The 15,829-nt window shown below is 41.1% G+C and overlaps 1 protein-coding gene across 4 annotated transcripts in view; it reads left to right on the top strand.

The window, feature by feature from the left end:
* Positions 1–15,829, top strand: part of LOC130161112 (matrix metalloproteinase-16-like) — an 80,728-nt gene that overhangs the window by 28,921 nt on the left and 35,978 nt on the right. The window lies entirely within an intron of this gene.

Genomic DNA, 15,829 nt, shown 5'->3' with positions numbered 1-15,829 from the left:
AGTACAAAGCCGACTTCAGAGCCTACAGGTGGATGTAAGTGTGGCTATGAAATTTGAGTATGGGGTGAGGGGTGTAGCTGTGGCTGTGGCAAAGCACTGATGGCTGAAGAACATGTTTCAGTGAGAGGCATATGCCATGTGAGTGTGACTCATGTTGAAGTAGTTAGAGATTAAAGATTATTTGTCTTTCTAGCTTGTTTTAAAGTCTGTAATGTCATTACCTATCACTCCCTGGAGATCTACAGCACTATATTTTATACCACACATTTAATGCTTTTCCTGTAATTAACCTCCAGCAAAGTAAATAGCTGTGATACAGTATGATCTAAATTTTTTTATGTTTTATTTACTTTGCCTAAAATCATGAATTTTCCTTAGAACTTGTACAGCTACAACACCGTCTGTCCTTAGACACTTTAATATTATTTGTGACAAGATAATCACTGAAACATCCACTCATCAGCTTTTTTTGATGTGGTCTTCATTAGCAAATAGCACAGGTGTCATCTCATAGACATTTGTTGCACCACTCGTCACTGGGAACAATTCCAACATTATCAATACATAGTGGTGCATAGTGATACTTAGTGGACAGTTTCCACTGGTCATGGATTTCTCCAGCATTGTGGGAAATGTCGGGATATTCGTTGGTATACGTATGTAAAATATGTAAAATATATATACTATACTATATATACTATCTATATTTCCCCTCAGATTAGTGGTTCAGTTAAAGAATCATTTATATCCTGAGACTAGATATTGTATTATGATAAAGGTTTTCCACATTTACAGTAAACATTATATTTACACCCACTGAACCACAGATTTTGATGCTCTGGTGTACTGTGATATAACACTGTGTCTGCACGGAAAGTGCCGAGTGATCAGCAGAGCAGCAGCTTCAGTGCCACATAAGAGGAGTTAAGGTGCCCTGATTAAAACACTGATTGACTGATTAAAACAGGAGCGTATCTGCTGCATCAGACACGTGAGATGGATGACAGAGTTTTAGTGTTGTAGTGAGGCTCAACAGATCTGTGTGTGTGTGTGTGTGTGAATCAGCGGCAGCGAGTCGACTAAGCTCCCAGGTTGACCTCTGAACCCTGCGCATCTTCACTGTGTTGATGAGAGGGCTTTGTAAAAGAGTAGATGGAGAGGGAGAGAAAGGAAAAGATGGAGGATGAACAAAAAGACTGTAAACATAAAACATACTTAATACAGTTGAAGTTAATTTAAGACAGTCAAAGTTGAATGGATGCGTGGTTCATTTCCTTGACTGGACTTTTGATGCCGCAGGAGAAAATATCTGTCATACTGTAAAAGGTGGATGTTTTCAGCTCTCTCCTTGAATTGCTCATTAAATGTAAGGGGCTAGTCTGCCCTGTGGTTCACACAGACAACTCAACAGGACTCATGAGTCAGAACAATGACAGAGACGAGGAGACACTCCTAAGAAATAAGAGCATAAATGAGAGGAAAATGACGAGTTACTAGCACAAAAGAGGTAACAGAGAGAGAGAGAGAGGATAAGAGAGAATGGCAGAGTATCTCTAGACAAATATTGGAGGTTCAAGAGCTCACAAGAGAGACAGATGGAGAGAAAGACTGAGAGAACTGCATAGCTAGAAAACATTTGAAGAGGAAAGTGGAGAGAGGAGAGCAGAGGAGATGAGTGGGAGCTGCTGAGCTCTGTGTCGGAAATAGAAGTGAGGAAGTTGCTGTGGAAGACTGAATTTTAAGTAGGAGCACAAGGGCTTTAGCAGGCTTAGATAATATGTTGTGAACAACTTTATTTAAGACTGTTTGATCAGACTGACAACAATCACTCCTGCAGCCTTAATAATACAACATATAACAGTAACCTCAGGTAAACTAATGATCCACTGCTTCATTCACCCACGCTATAAACACGCTTTAACGCACACATGTGCATGTGTGCAGGTGAAGATGCGTATTTTCACACACACACACACACACACACACACACACACACACACACACACACACACACACACTGCCTGTGTCTTCATCCTAGCTGTCACGCCTTGAAGGACAGAGAAGCAGCTTTCATTGAAGGCTATGATTCAGCCATTTCGACACAGACAGATACACACACACACACACACACACACACACACACACTCTCTCTCTCTCTTTTCCCCTCCATGCAGTATTAATACAGCCCTACTGTGTCCCACACCGCTGTGAAAACATCTCATAATGCAGGCAGTTCTGTTACACACTCTCCAGCTGGCTTCCCTGCCAAATATGAACATGCACTGGCTGAATCCTGCCTCCTTGCCGTGGCAGGGGGTGCTCTTATTCCTGCATGATGACTAGTGTTACTTTGAGATGAATTTCTGATGGCAGGTACAGCTTGACGCTGCCTATAGTCAGGACTTTGCGCTGAGATATTAAATATCATGAAGTTTCACAACCCTTAAGCCAAAACCTACTACAGATATCAGGTGCTGTGTCTTCCTGCCAGACTGTTTTTGTCTTGGCTTGACAACAGAACCTCTGAGGCAGTGTGTGGGTTTTGGAGAGCTACAACTAAAAACCTGTAAGATAATAGTACAGTAAGTATTACTAATAATACTACTAATAATTAAACATAGTCCTGTGTCAGTGTGCACAGCTGTAACCAGTGTGGCGGTTGAACCACAATTCTGTTGTGGTGTGATATTGATCCTCTGACCTGAGTCAGCGATGCTTTCTTTCTTTTACTGAACACATTTAAGCTGAAACTCGACTGATAACAGTACTTGAGAATAATAAACATCCAAATACAGTATTATGACCACTATTCATTTTATATATAAACACATAAAATAACAAAACAAATATTTTGTGGTAAAGAAATGTCTGATAAATGATACTGACTGTATTATCAGACTACTATAAATATTGGGGGTGGAGGGGGATGTCACTGACTGGCCAGTGTCAGATTTTTAATAAAACACCATTTATTACCTGAACTTATAATGGAGAGCAGGTTGTAAAGCGTTGGTAAGCTTTCAGACCAAAACAGCTCTGCATTTAAAAACAGCAGGGACCAACTTCTTGATAGCTGAGCTTTTAAGTTATTATTATTTGAACTCAATGTGAGTCCAGCTGCTCACACCCTGCTCCCTTTCCCCTCACTTCCTGTCTGTCTCTCTACTGTCTGCTGACAAATAAAGGTACTGGTGAGACAATAAATTCTGGTCCAGGAAGTCCACTTGAACAACAGATCCATGAGTCTGAAGGTTAATCAGACACCAAAACACAGCACAGGTTTACAACATAAAATCAAAATTAAACCTAACATTGTTTCAAAATACTACACTATTACAAAAGAAAATAAAGAGTTCAAGTTAAGGAGGTGTAGTGAGCAAAAAATGCTGACACACACACTTATTATTCTTCAGTCTGCTGGGTGCTGAGGTCTGGTGGGGGTTGGTGCAGTTGTAGCTCTTAGAAAGAAGCTGTTCAGTTTGTGTGTTTTTATTGTTGTGTAGCTTCAGCAGAACATAGAGGGACAAACAGGGGGTGTCCAGGGTCTACCAAGTCTTTGATGATGCTTTTGGCCTGTTTATCATACAGTTAGTGTAGAGACTGTCCAGATTACATAGTTGTGTCTTGGTCACGCTTTGTGTGCAGGTCTCTGCAGTTTTCTGCTCTACAGCTTGTGTGTGTGTGTGTGTGTGTGTATGTGTGTGCTCTTGGTGCTGCTGAGGTAGAAGTTTATGAGGAGATGCTGAGGTAGTTGGGCCTGTTTTTAGTTTTGTTTTGCTTTTCTCACCGGGTAGGAGGCATTAACAGTCCAGGTGGGATATTTTGTGATGTGGACTGCTGTGGAATGCTGAAAGGTTATCACAGCAGACATAATTAGCTCTTGTTCGTATTTGATTGGCCACAGATTTAGCATCAGTGGAGAAGATCCTGCGTCGACTCACATTTTGTCAGTCAAATCACTGCACTTTATGCTGTGTCATTGTACACAGAGCAAAAGAGTTACAGGCTTTAAAAATTACACACACCGTCTCAAAATAACCAACCACAAACAAAACAAAACAAACAAAAAACAAAAAACAAACACAAAACTAACTGATGGAAGTAGAGCCGGGCGTTGGTAAGGGAGGGCAGTGCGACTCTGTGAGCTGCTCCAGTGCTGACTGTCAATGAAGTCAGCTAAAGTACTTTGAACCAGACACTGGTGCAACCTCCTCTCCTGCTGTCCAGTTTGACTGAGTCTCCAGCTGTCAGCAGCCAATCAGGAAAGAGGGTTTTTTTTTTTTGAACTATGAGAAGTATGCACATTTCTCTGACTGTGTGGAAATCTGATGTTTTCACTTCACAGACGATGAACAAAGACATTAACTCCAATTAACTAGTGTAGGCTGAAACAGCAGTGTAGTGTTGGGCGGCTGCTCTGCAGCTGAGCTGGGCTGACACAGACTGAGCATGAGAATAATAGAACATCTCTCATATTTGTTGAAAAGACGTCAGATAGGTGCTTTGTCAGTAATACTGAGTGCGTTTACATGTGGCTTAGTCACGATGAGGTTCTTAGAGTGTGTTTGCACATGTTTTACGTACAGTTTCAGAAACCTGGATAAGGTTTTGTCCTTGTTTTGAGAAATCTGGATATACTACCTGTAATGCTCCAGGAGAAACCAGGATACTGTGGCACAGATGGGTCATCATGTCTCACCATCTCAGCTTCTATGGGTTGTACCAGTAGGGTGATCTGTTAGACTGATGTAAGCAGGGAGATGAAGCTCCAGGTTTCAGCTACATCTTGAAAAAGATGAAAACCAGGACATTCTAACAAAAACATGTACAAAGATGTTCATTTGAATCTAATCTTGTCTCAAAATATCTGCCACAAGACATAGATGATATCATATATTTCAAGTGAAAATTGTTTTAAGAATTTGTAATCGATCTATCATTCATGTCGTCTCTGTGTCCATGGATCCGTTAAAAGCTTGGAATTATGTCTTTTTAGCCCCAGAACTGCACAATGTCTGTGTCTGGCTTTTCTTTCATTTTTCATCCCTCATTCTTTTTGTGTCCTCTCCCTCCTTTTATTGTGTTTAAAAGTTACACTGCACACACACACACACACAAACACACACACAGGAGATGACCTCCTGTCCGGTAAGCTGGCCGTGTCTGTCATACCTAATCCCCCTACACTGTTGTCGAGAAGGATCAGTTGTCACGGTGACCGCTGCCAGCATCACACCATAGATGTTATTGTTTTTGTTTTGGTGTGCGACGTCACTGATGCACACTGGAGGATTAATCTCTGACTGCATGGAACACTTGTATACACGTGTTGAAATACTCACACATTCACTCACTCTCTGTCTCACACACGTTCAAATACACACGCACTCACACCGTTTTGTCCGCACGTTCTCTCACACCACAGCTCAGACATTTGAGGACAGGGGATTACTCAGTTACATTCAATGGGAATTTTAGCACACGTAGCAGAATGAGGTTCTTATTAGGATTATCTAATGGCATTTTAAGATAGACTTGGATATATGTTACACAGCAGCAGCTTTCTACATGTGTGTGGATGTTTTTGTCATGTACAAGAGAAAATGGTTTGATGTCTGCAAAGTCAAACACACTTGAAAAAGGCATAACTATGCTAACATCATGAAAGAGGCCTCTCATCTGAGGAATTTATTCAGCAAAATGTTGATGTAAACAAGTAAACCAGTTTCTCAAGCTGTTGCATATTTTGATTTTAGCGTTCATCTGGTGGCTGCTTTGAAATAACTTCTAATCTTTTTTGACTTCCTGCCTCAAAGCCTTCATCAAACCAGTAATTTGACTGTACACATTATCATTGTGGCCAAGTGATGAGGATGAGAATCCCAGTCAATATAAGAGCCTCCATTAGTCTTTTGACAATCCTCAGTTCGATGTTTTCATTTGATCTAACAGTAGCACAGGTATTTGAGATTTACATACAAGTAGAGCGGAAATAATTATGTGTAGTTCGTTTTTGTCTCACTGCCTTTGAGCTGCCTAAAGGAGGACAAAGTGGAAGAAAAGACACACACTGACTGACATGGTCTGTCCTTGGATCTAATAGTTCAGCCACATCTCTCAGTCTATCTCATTTTATCTTATCTTGTTATGAGAAATCACATATTATTGTCTTAAGTATTGCACAATGATAACTGTTAGGGTTGTTTTAGCCATGTGAATCATAGTGAGAAACGACAGGGAAGGAGTATGAGGGCATGGGTGATCAGCCCAATATTCCCATTGAAAGTGCAGCATCCCTGAGGGCAAAGCAGAGAGAAGTGGTTTTGTAGCTCCTACAGCTGTCCTACATTCCTCGACTGCTCGGCTTCACACATGGATTGACGAATAGCTGTGAGGGATAGATAGGTAAAATGCGGATGCAGAGACAGTGCTGGAGGACAGAGGAAAGGATTCACACTCTATCCTCAGTGTGAACACAGGATGGGAAAGAAAAAAGCTGGAGATGGAGATGATTTAGATTGTCTTTTCAGTGTGCGACAACCACCTCTGAAAAGGAGCACATTAGCAAAAGACATTCTTTTGTTCAACAGTTTTCCATTTCTGCACAACAAAAAAGGTGAACAAGCAAACATTCAACGGTGCTTCATCACAAGGTCATCTTTGTGGGCCGCTGTGGTTTTCTTTGTGAAAAATCAAAGCAATGCACAGGAATAGATAAGACGGGTTCCATTTTGACTTTCACACACACTAAGGCTGATTGGATTTTACAGAAAAAAAAATAACCGACCACTGCATACCATGACTGTACACAAACACCCTGTCTCACCCGAGGGTGACTTATAAGGCCTGGTATGCCTTCAAGGACCTCCGGGCTCCAGTAGTTACAGTGAATGTAAAAACAGTGACTATGTAACATAACACAGCATGCAAGCTAGTCCACACACACAGGAAATGAGAGATTCCAGGGCTTTATTATTTTCCTCACCTTTGCCCTCAGAATGAACCAAAGAGGTTAGAAAAACACGCCATCACCAGAAGGAAAAATACGCCAAGAATTTCTGTTTCCAGCGATCGGGATTAGATAATGGGGGCTGGGAGCTTGGTGGATGGGGCACTCAATAACAGAGTCATGATTGGCTGAGGGAGGGGATGTCAGGACGGGCTCCACATTGATCAGCTGATTGACTGATGGTCGTAGGAGAAAGCTCTGCTCCTTGGCGTCGATCGGCAGAGCTGTTTATCATTGACGTCCAATCTTGTAACTTGGCTGTACATTCAAAGCCACTGTCATTTTGGGCATTTTTACCAGTGGACAGTGTAAGGAGATCAATATCTAATTTCTTAGCAGTGGACAGTGCACACATTGTTAGCTGGAGCCACCTCTGTCAAGTTGGGGTGAAAATAGAGAAAATAGAAGAATGGAAAAAGAGAGAAGAGAAAATGAGAGATGTTAGAGCTGGTAGTGTACAAGGGAGGGAAGAGGAGGAGAGACTGAGGAGGAGAAGAGCATATGGTGTCCTTGCAGGTTTATTTTTAGGTCACTACTCCTACTGGGTGATGGGGAGGAAACAGTGGACTCTGTTCCACCCTGGTTCTCTTTTTCTGTTGTTCCTCCCTGGTCGCTCTCACACTCTCTCTCGGTTAAATTCAATAGGTTTAGTTGGTGATGCTTGATGTGTTTCCAAAGCACTGTGGCTGCACTGTAAAGATGTTAAGATAAGATTTAAAAACAAAAGTAAAAAAGAAACTGGCAAAAATTTGGAACACAAAAGATTCAGGTATGCGGGTGTAATTTTATCTACAGAAAAGTAAAAGAAGGTTTATTTGCTTGATTGACTTAATGATATTTCTTGCTGGCTGTCATTTTTATTTTTTTTGTGGCAGGCAGTAACATATTTAAGAGCCCAGATTGAAGAATCATTTCTCCTTGTTGTCCAGACATTGAAATTACAGTGTATATTTTTCCAAATGTTGGAAAGAATGTCTTTGCATGTTGTTTGGGTTTAGAAAGTTCAGCTTGTCTGGAGAGTGAGGTCCATCTGTCAGGCTATGGTCATTCAGTCTGGACAGTGTCGCAGCCTTTTTTAGGTTTCTTATCAGGTATTTTGGTATCCGCTGCATGTTATTGCACTCTGTGTTTGGATTTGTCGTTCCATTCCAGCCAGTGATGTATTTGAGTCAAATTTTCTAAGTGACACTCTCCTCTGTGTCCTCTAACTCAGGTTTGTGATGTCGACAGGGGAGACTAGGGGCTTGGTAACGTTATGGAACACAGTCACTACTTTTCATGTGGGTCCAGATCTTTCTGAATGTTAAGTACTAAAGAATAGTGGTCTCTTACCACTCAAGCGTGAGCAAAGTATGAGCTTTACATTGCACCTTAAGAGTAATTCTACAGACCTCTGTATGTGGGTTCACAGTCACATCTTTGTTCTGATAACTATGTGTGAGAGACTGGAGCCATGCATCTCACTGCAGCTGCATACAGTACACTTTGTGATAGACTGGAAGTGGCTATCAAGTAGCCCTGAAATGTGTTTTCTGGTGCTCTTTAAGTGGCTTGTTTTTACAAGACTTCCTTTGAGAGACCAGATGAGGTTCCAATATTTTTAGGAAACCATTTGTTGTTTCTCAGTCAGTAGTTTTAATGTGAAACCCATTAATTACTGTAAAGTGGATATAGATTTGAATTTATTGCTCAGTTGAGTTTCCACTAAAGATTTATGTAAACTTCAAGTGTGGTGAGAGCTTTTCTATTTGATTCCCAGCTATATGACATTATATATCACGGTTATTATTATTATTATTATGTTTAACCTAGATACTTTTTAGAAAGGGAGTTTGTGTCGTGAGGTTGACAGTCAGGGTCAGGGTTAGTGAAAGTCCAGGGATTGTAGAAGCCCTTCTTTAGAGAAAATGAAACTTGTCATTCGCATAAAGTAGGATTTACGATCTTGAATTAAATTTGGTATCAGTAATTGTTAGTATAATGTCACAACCCACTGAAAATGAAATGAAAGGGTAACCCAGAAAGGTTAAATAATTCCTCTTTCCGTCTTCCCTCTGTTTCCTCTATGCTGCCTTGCTCCATCTCCCAGAGAAAATGAATGGGGAAAATGTGGTGTTTTGTCTTACCACAGGAGCAGATTTGTATCTTTCACTGGAAGCATGCAAGTGTGTGAGTCTTGAGGACGTCCAGCATGGCTATGACTGATGGTTGAGTTACTGCAAGTAGAAGAATTTATGGAAGGACACAGCTGATAAAACAGCACAGAAAGCACACACACTTTTCAAGGGTACTGGAAGACCTCACTACCTTGTAGGCAGCTTATTGCAGGGATACAGCATGACAGTTGACATTACATGATGTAACACTATGATATGATGCAGTGCTACACAATAGATCAGTATGTGATACTACATGGTCCAGTCAAGGAACATGATGAATATATTTGATGCAATGATATACAACATAATACATGAATATATATTATATTGCACAATGTCCATCAGTGAGATATGATAATACATACAGCTCAGTCTGTTTAAGGAGCAGCAGCCAGTGTTCAGTGCAGTTTTATTTGCTCTGGGCTTTGCTTCTCAGCCAACATACAGGCTGTAGAGCAGAAGACACAATTCAGGGATAAAAGAGTACTATAACCTTTTTTAAAAAAACATCTTCATTGTCCTCTCCCCCCTTCTGAAACCCTATACCTGCAAAGGGAAATCTGATGGATTGGTTTACAGCTCAATACATTGCTAGAGTTAAAGTAAGCCAAAGATGCCAGTGTCAGCGAGGGATGAGGTCCATGAATTAACATTGTTTTTATGGCAGGAAGCCACAGAGATTATGGAAAATATAGTCTTAAATTTCTGTTAGCTGCAAAAATAGCATGTGTTAGATAAAGACTACCACTTGTCTTGATCATCTGTATACTGGTGTGTGCTCGCAGCTAAACATTGTGTTTATTGTATGCAAAAGTACATTTGATGGTTATGTAACCATGTTCATTTGCTTTCTAACTATGAAGAACACTTTGGATTTAAACCACTGCTTTCACACTTTCATAAAGAACAAGAAATTAAGAGAAAGAAAGCAGAGAGATCCTCACGCGTTCCTGCCCACCACGCAGCCACTAGAAATAGACGGCTGCCTACTGACAGCAGCATCAACTTCCACGTGGGCGGCAGCACTCTCTTCCGCCCACACACATGAACACACACACGCACACAAATCATGCACCTGGGGAGGCTCGCCCTCCCACCAGTCAGTCAGATGCTCTCATAACATCGTACCCATAATCCTTAGCAAACAAGAAGTGTAAACAACCCTGCCGAGGGTACATGTCGTTCTAAGAACACACATTTTATCATTTTATCATTGTGACTCTTCTAAGGTGGAATTTCTTCCATTTGTGTGTTTAAAGTGGGAAGTGACTAAATTGGCCTCAGTGTTATTCATTTGTAAGGGAACAAGTTTGAATCTTCTGGGATGCTTCAGCACATCCAGCAGATCGTACTTCAGTGAAGCCTCTCCCTTTGTTACTGTTCGGATCATTAAAGGAAAATGTGCTTTCTACAAACCCAGTTTTAAAACTACTGACATTCAGAGCTCAGGCTGGAAACTCTGAAACACATCAGTGTCTGTACATATCTGATTTGTAGTTTTGCATCCTGGAAGAAAGTCTCATCTCATAAAGCCTCGGTTGATCCTGTCATAAAAGCAAGATGGGTCTTGGCAATTGTTTATAAAACACTACACAAGACTGAATTTACTGAGGAAAGTTTGTGTCTGCTCTGCTGAAATTTAGCTCTGAAACCACTTGAAATAGTTGAAATAGTGAAAGTTCTGATGGTTCAAATGCAGACACTGAACGAAGCTGAAACACAAGTTAAAATGGACATTTTACATAAGCTGAAGGTGAAGTGGAAATCTTTTAAGAAAGTGGTATTAGTTCAAATGAGTAAACAAAAAGACAGTATGTGAACAGTGCATTTTCAAAGTCCTGAAATATAAAACAGAACATTGAACATATAGAACTCACAAGAGCGCAGTGAAGGGTATACAGTAACAAAACCAATATGCAAACTAGGTGTACAGAAACTAAACAAAATATTTAATAAACACAAGACACATACAGAAATGTCTTCAGATGTTCCCATATTTGTTTAATGGTGCCCATGGAGGGAGAGTTCACACACACAGTCTGTCATAGAGCGAGATATGGATGAAGATCCATGTGATCCATTGAAATGTTGTTTAACAGAAGTTTCTTATTTGTGGGTATCTGATGAAATTGGCTGTAGGTTAATTTTGTTATAGGTCATTGCTGAAAAATAGCAAAGGTGCTATTGACATATAAATCACCTACTGTATGAAGACTGATGGGTTCCCATCATGAAAAAGCAGTGCCCCTCATAGACTAGGGGAAGAAATATTATTTGAAAGAGGTGCCAAAGAAGAGAGTGCTCTCAACCTGAGGTATCGCTTCATGTGTTTCTGCTGAATAATTGGATTATCACTGCAGGTTTCTGTTGTTGTTCAGAGATGAAGACCTGAAGTCTGACAGTTTGAAGTGTCCTGTCGAAAGATTAGTATGGAAAGTTGAAGATAAGGATGAATGCAGTGGAATGACAGCTGATCAGTAGCCACCGAAAGCAATTGAAGTGTCAGTTGATGTGGTTAAAGCAGCTGAAATTTTATTTGAAGAGGAAGTGATGGCTCTTCTGTTTTGAACTGTGATTTCAACTTCTTCAGCAATGGTATTTCATCAGCATCTTCGAGCTGAGTGCTCGTAAAAGTTGAGGATGTTTGGCTTTACTTGTTTGCTGAACTTACCAGAGAATCTCAATGTCTTAAGCAGGCTGCAAAGTGATGCTCTACAAGGTGTGTCTACCCAGACCACGTATAAAGAGTTGAAGAGTTGTTTTTCAGGTCTATACTACAGTTTTCTAGTATTTTGTGGATTTATAGAAATGATCTAGTTTCCTGTTACAAGCCGAGTTTGGAAAGTTCTGTCCAGTGTTTCTGTGGTGAAGTGACATCACTATTTGCTGTGTCCATTAACACAGCTGCGTCGATGGACACAGCTGCAGGAGTGTGCATGAACTTGTGAACGCACACGTGCACACACCAATGCTTGTGCATGCATTATTAATGATTAATGATCACAATGAAAATGTACACACATCCATGTCTCACTCACAGGTGCTACACAGAGATAAACATGACAAGAATAAAGGATGTCCTTTCCTTGGCAGCAATTTTTCTTCCTTTTTGCCTGTTTATTTACCTCGAGTCCACGGGAACAGCCAATATTTGGATCCCTGGCAATGTTCCACACAGAATTTCAGTCTGTAGCAGGCTCTGTAAATAAATAATTACTCCAGTGTACATATGTTGTTCCCATCAGCTGCGGCTTTGTTCTCTGACAAGCTTGTGAGAATTTAGTGTAATAGATTCAACAGCACAAGTGTTGCTCAACCAGTGTCAACAGCCTGAAGCGAGGGCAGAGAGAGAAGGAATGGAAATATAGAGTGGGGGAGGAGAGCGAGTGGAACAACAGACTGCAGAAAATTAAGAACCTCAGTGGGTAGTGCATGGTACTGACTCCAGAACTGCAAGGTTAGGGTTTGATTAACAGTGGTCGTAACCATGCTAACAGTTACGTAGTCAAAGTTTCCATCGTTCATCATGGTATTGTAATTGGTATGGTAAGTAATATTAACCAACCATCTTTTCAGCTCTAGATTACCAGTTAGTTTCTGGGTGCTACGTAGTGGGGGTCAATAGGGGCCAAATAACAAATCTTTGCACTGCAGCCACTCAGGAGATTAATCCGACCATGACTGTATGAATATATTTTTATGCTACTGTTATACTGTGTTTATAATTATCCTAATAGTCTTGTGGCTACAGTGGCCACTTAAAGTTCATCAAAACCTTCGAGACACACTTTGGTAATTGTGTGGTGGTAGTTTGTGTAACATAGCCTACTGAAGTGACTGAATAATGGTGGTGGGGGTTTTCAATGGCTGATAGTGAATTGTACCACAACAAGCCAAAAAGCAGCTACTGACCTCTGAAGCTTGGTGTTTGTATTTAATGGTACTGTAAACTCATTTGGTGAAATGTACCAAATGGTTCACTATGTGAGGGTGTGTTTGGAAACAGGAGTGTGAAACGCCAGCAAGCAGAATGCAGCCATTGTACTTTGGCTGCTTTCTTCACAATGGACACTCTGTCGCTCTGGTTTGACAGCCAACAGAGATCTGTGTGCCCGGGGCCCTCTGAGCCAGGCACTGAACCACTGGGCTGAGATCCAGCACAACACTCCTGCACAGCCAGAACTCTCATTGACTCACACTCTCTCTGTGTGTGCTGGGTCTCTGGACTCTGTTTCTCACTTCACATACTAAATCTCCAGCTTCCTTCAGGGTTAAGGTCAGTCTGATTTTCGACAACATACAGAGAAACAACATCCGTTGTCAGTACTGTGAACTTCTCCTCAGCTTGTGGATACCAGCTGATTTCCTTTGTTTCCCTTTTCCTGCACTGCACTGCTGAGCTCACACTGTCAGGGACAGTACAATACCTTACAGGACTGGCTCTATGTTACTTTGCATTGCAGCTCAAAACAATACAATTTATTAATTATAGCTCTTCCATCACTTTTCATATGTTTGAATTGTTTTTGATCAGGACTGATCAGGTGGCCCACCCCTTCGATTTAATGTCACTGAGGTTCTACATGAACAGCACAAATGAAAGTTGCTGTAAAATACAATAATTTCATCTAGATAGCAAAAATTGCTTGTGTGCAGAATGGAGGTTAATGAGACCATTGCACCGTACATCAGTGATTCCCAGCCAGAGGATAGACTGTGGATTAGTGCAACCAATTTGGGGATAAAAAGTAATACTTGTGATAGTGATAGTTATAAATATAATCATTTAAATAGCATCCAATTTATTACCCAGTCTGTATTAGTAGTAGTAGTTGCTTAGTTCATCTGGCAGGGCATTATTGTTGAGCATTGGTAGGTTATCAATTATTGGCAGAAATGATCAGAAATGAACAAAATATTAAGATTTCAAGTTATTATCCAATATGCATATTTTTATATTCATATTGGATAAAATTGGCAGACAAATGGCTGGACCACATGGTCTAAGCAAGGAAGACAGGTACTGCATGCCATGTGGGATAGAGAGAGAGAGAATGTTTCTTTGTTAAGAGCAATTCATGTAGGTTAAAGGGTGCCAGGTTAAAAAGGGGGTTAGCTACATGTAAGATCAAGTACTGGGATGTGCTACAGGTATGTGTGTATCAGTGGCGATTGCTAAGACTGCAAGGGAAGCTCAGCTTCCCCTAAAATGTCAACAAAATAAGTGGTCAAATATGTGCTGTTATGTGTACATTTCATTGACTAAATATGCGCTAGAACACGTTCATCTGTTGTTCAGAATCAGCTACTTATCACAGGTAACCGACACGACTTCCTTCTCATTCATCCCCGCAGCGCCACAGAGCTTTACACAGTGTAGATGCCGAGTGTCTACTGACTTCAACGGGGAAGCATAGAGTGGGTTGTTCCACTGCAGCGAAACTAGACGGTCATTAGATAAATGCTGAGCTTTGTCCCGCCCATCGGACACTCAGCGTCTCTGGGGGTCTATGGGACAGTGGGCTGGCCCGGATCAGCGATCTTGAAGTATAAGCATCCACCGGAGCATTTTTCAAGTTTTTGATTCCGTTGTTCGGAGTTGATCTGGAGACGTTACTGATCCTCAGCGACTTTGTCTTTGTTAAAAACGACTAGCGTTGTGTTTGGCGACTCTCTTCTGTCACTCTGCGAATTTACATATAAATAAACGGACACATTTTATGATGTAGGCCGAAAATGAGCTTCCCCTCATTATAAGACCAGCAGTCGCCACTGGTGTGTATATACTGGTGTGTATATACTGGCATCAACTTAATGGTGCTGCTAACCAACAACAGACATCATAGCTGTGCTGTGCTATGCTATGCTATGCTAGGTTAGGTTAGGCACAGTCAAAATTATCCAGCCCATAGTAAAAGGAGGTCCTTTCCAATGTGCTATACTGCAGGCTTGCGTTGCTTCCTGGTAGAGTATAGGCGTGTCTGGCTGTGTGGTTTCTTTGTCTCTGAGGAGGTTGCTGGTTGCTCCTTTGTCCTTACAGAGTTGGTGAAGGTGAAGGATTCTGGGAGGCTGAGTTGAAGTGGCCCTCTCTTGTCTGTAGAACAAAAGAACATGTGGTCTCCACCATTTGAATGCACTGAGACACAATACATTCAGACTGTGTTCTACGAAACCACTAAAAACATATGACATTACAATTAACACCATTTTGAATTTACTGTCCAGTAGGCTTCTTCTAAGCCTTTTCCTGAAAAGTGTGGTGTCAGCCATTTGGGGAGTTGTGGGAGCTGAACAATGGGAAACATTTGTGGGGCCACTGGAACAAAGAGAGTGCTTATGTTAGCTTACACTAAGATGCAAACAGCAGCAATTAGATAACAGCAGTAAGAGCTGCAGCTGTGTTTTCTGAAGTCAAAAATAGTTGATTTCTGCTGTGCATCCTCGTCTACAATAGGAAAGTTGTAATAGTATTTTTGTGGGCTTTTGATGTTGATGTGATGTTAATGTCACAAAGGCATTCAAAAGCCTCTGACTGGAGAGAACAGACTGGTCCCTGGGTCGTGCTGCTGATTTCTCTACACTGCACAAAAAAGACACAAGAGTGATGATTAACATCTGAAAGCTGAGAGAAAACTTGCAAAGTGTTTGAAGGATGGTGAAG

The sequence above is a fragment of the Seriola aureovittata genome, chromosome 20, assembly GCF_021018895.1.
Source record: "Seriola aureovittata isolate HTS-2021-v1 ecotype China chromosome 20, ASM2101889v1, whole genome shotgun sequence".
NCBI classification, from domain to species: domain Eukaryota; kingdom Metazoa; phylum Chordata; class Actinopteri; order Carangiformes; family Carangidae; genus Seriola; species Seriola aureovittata.
The sequence above is the reverse complement of the archived record's forward strand: the minus strand, read 5'-3'. Positions and strand labels throughout refer to the sequence as shown.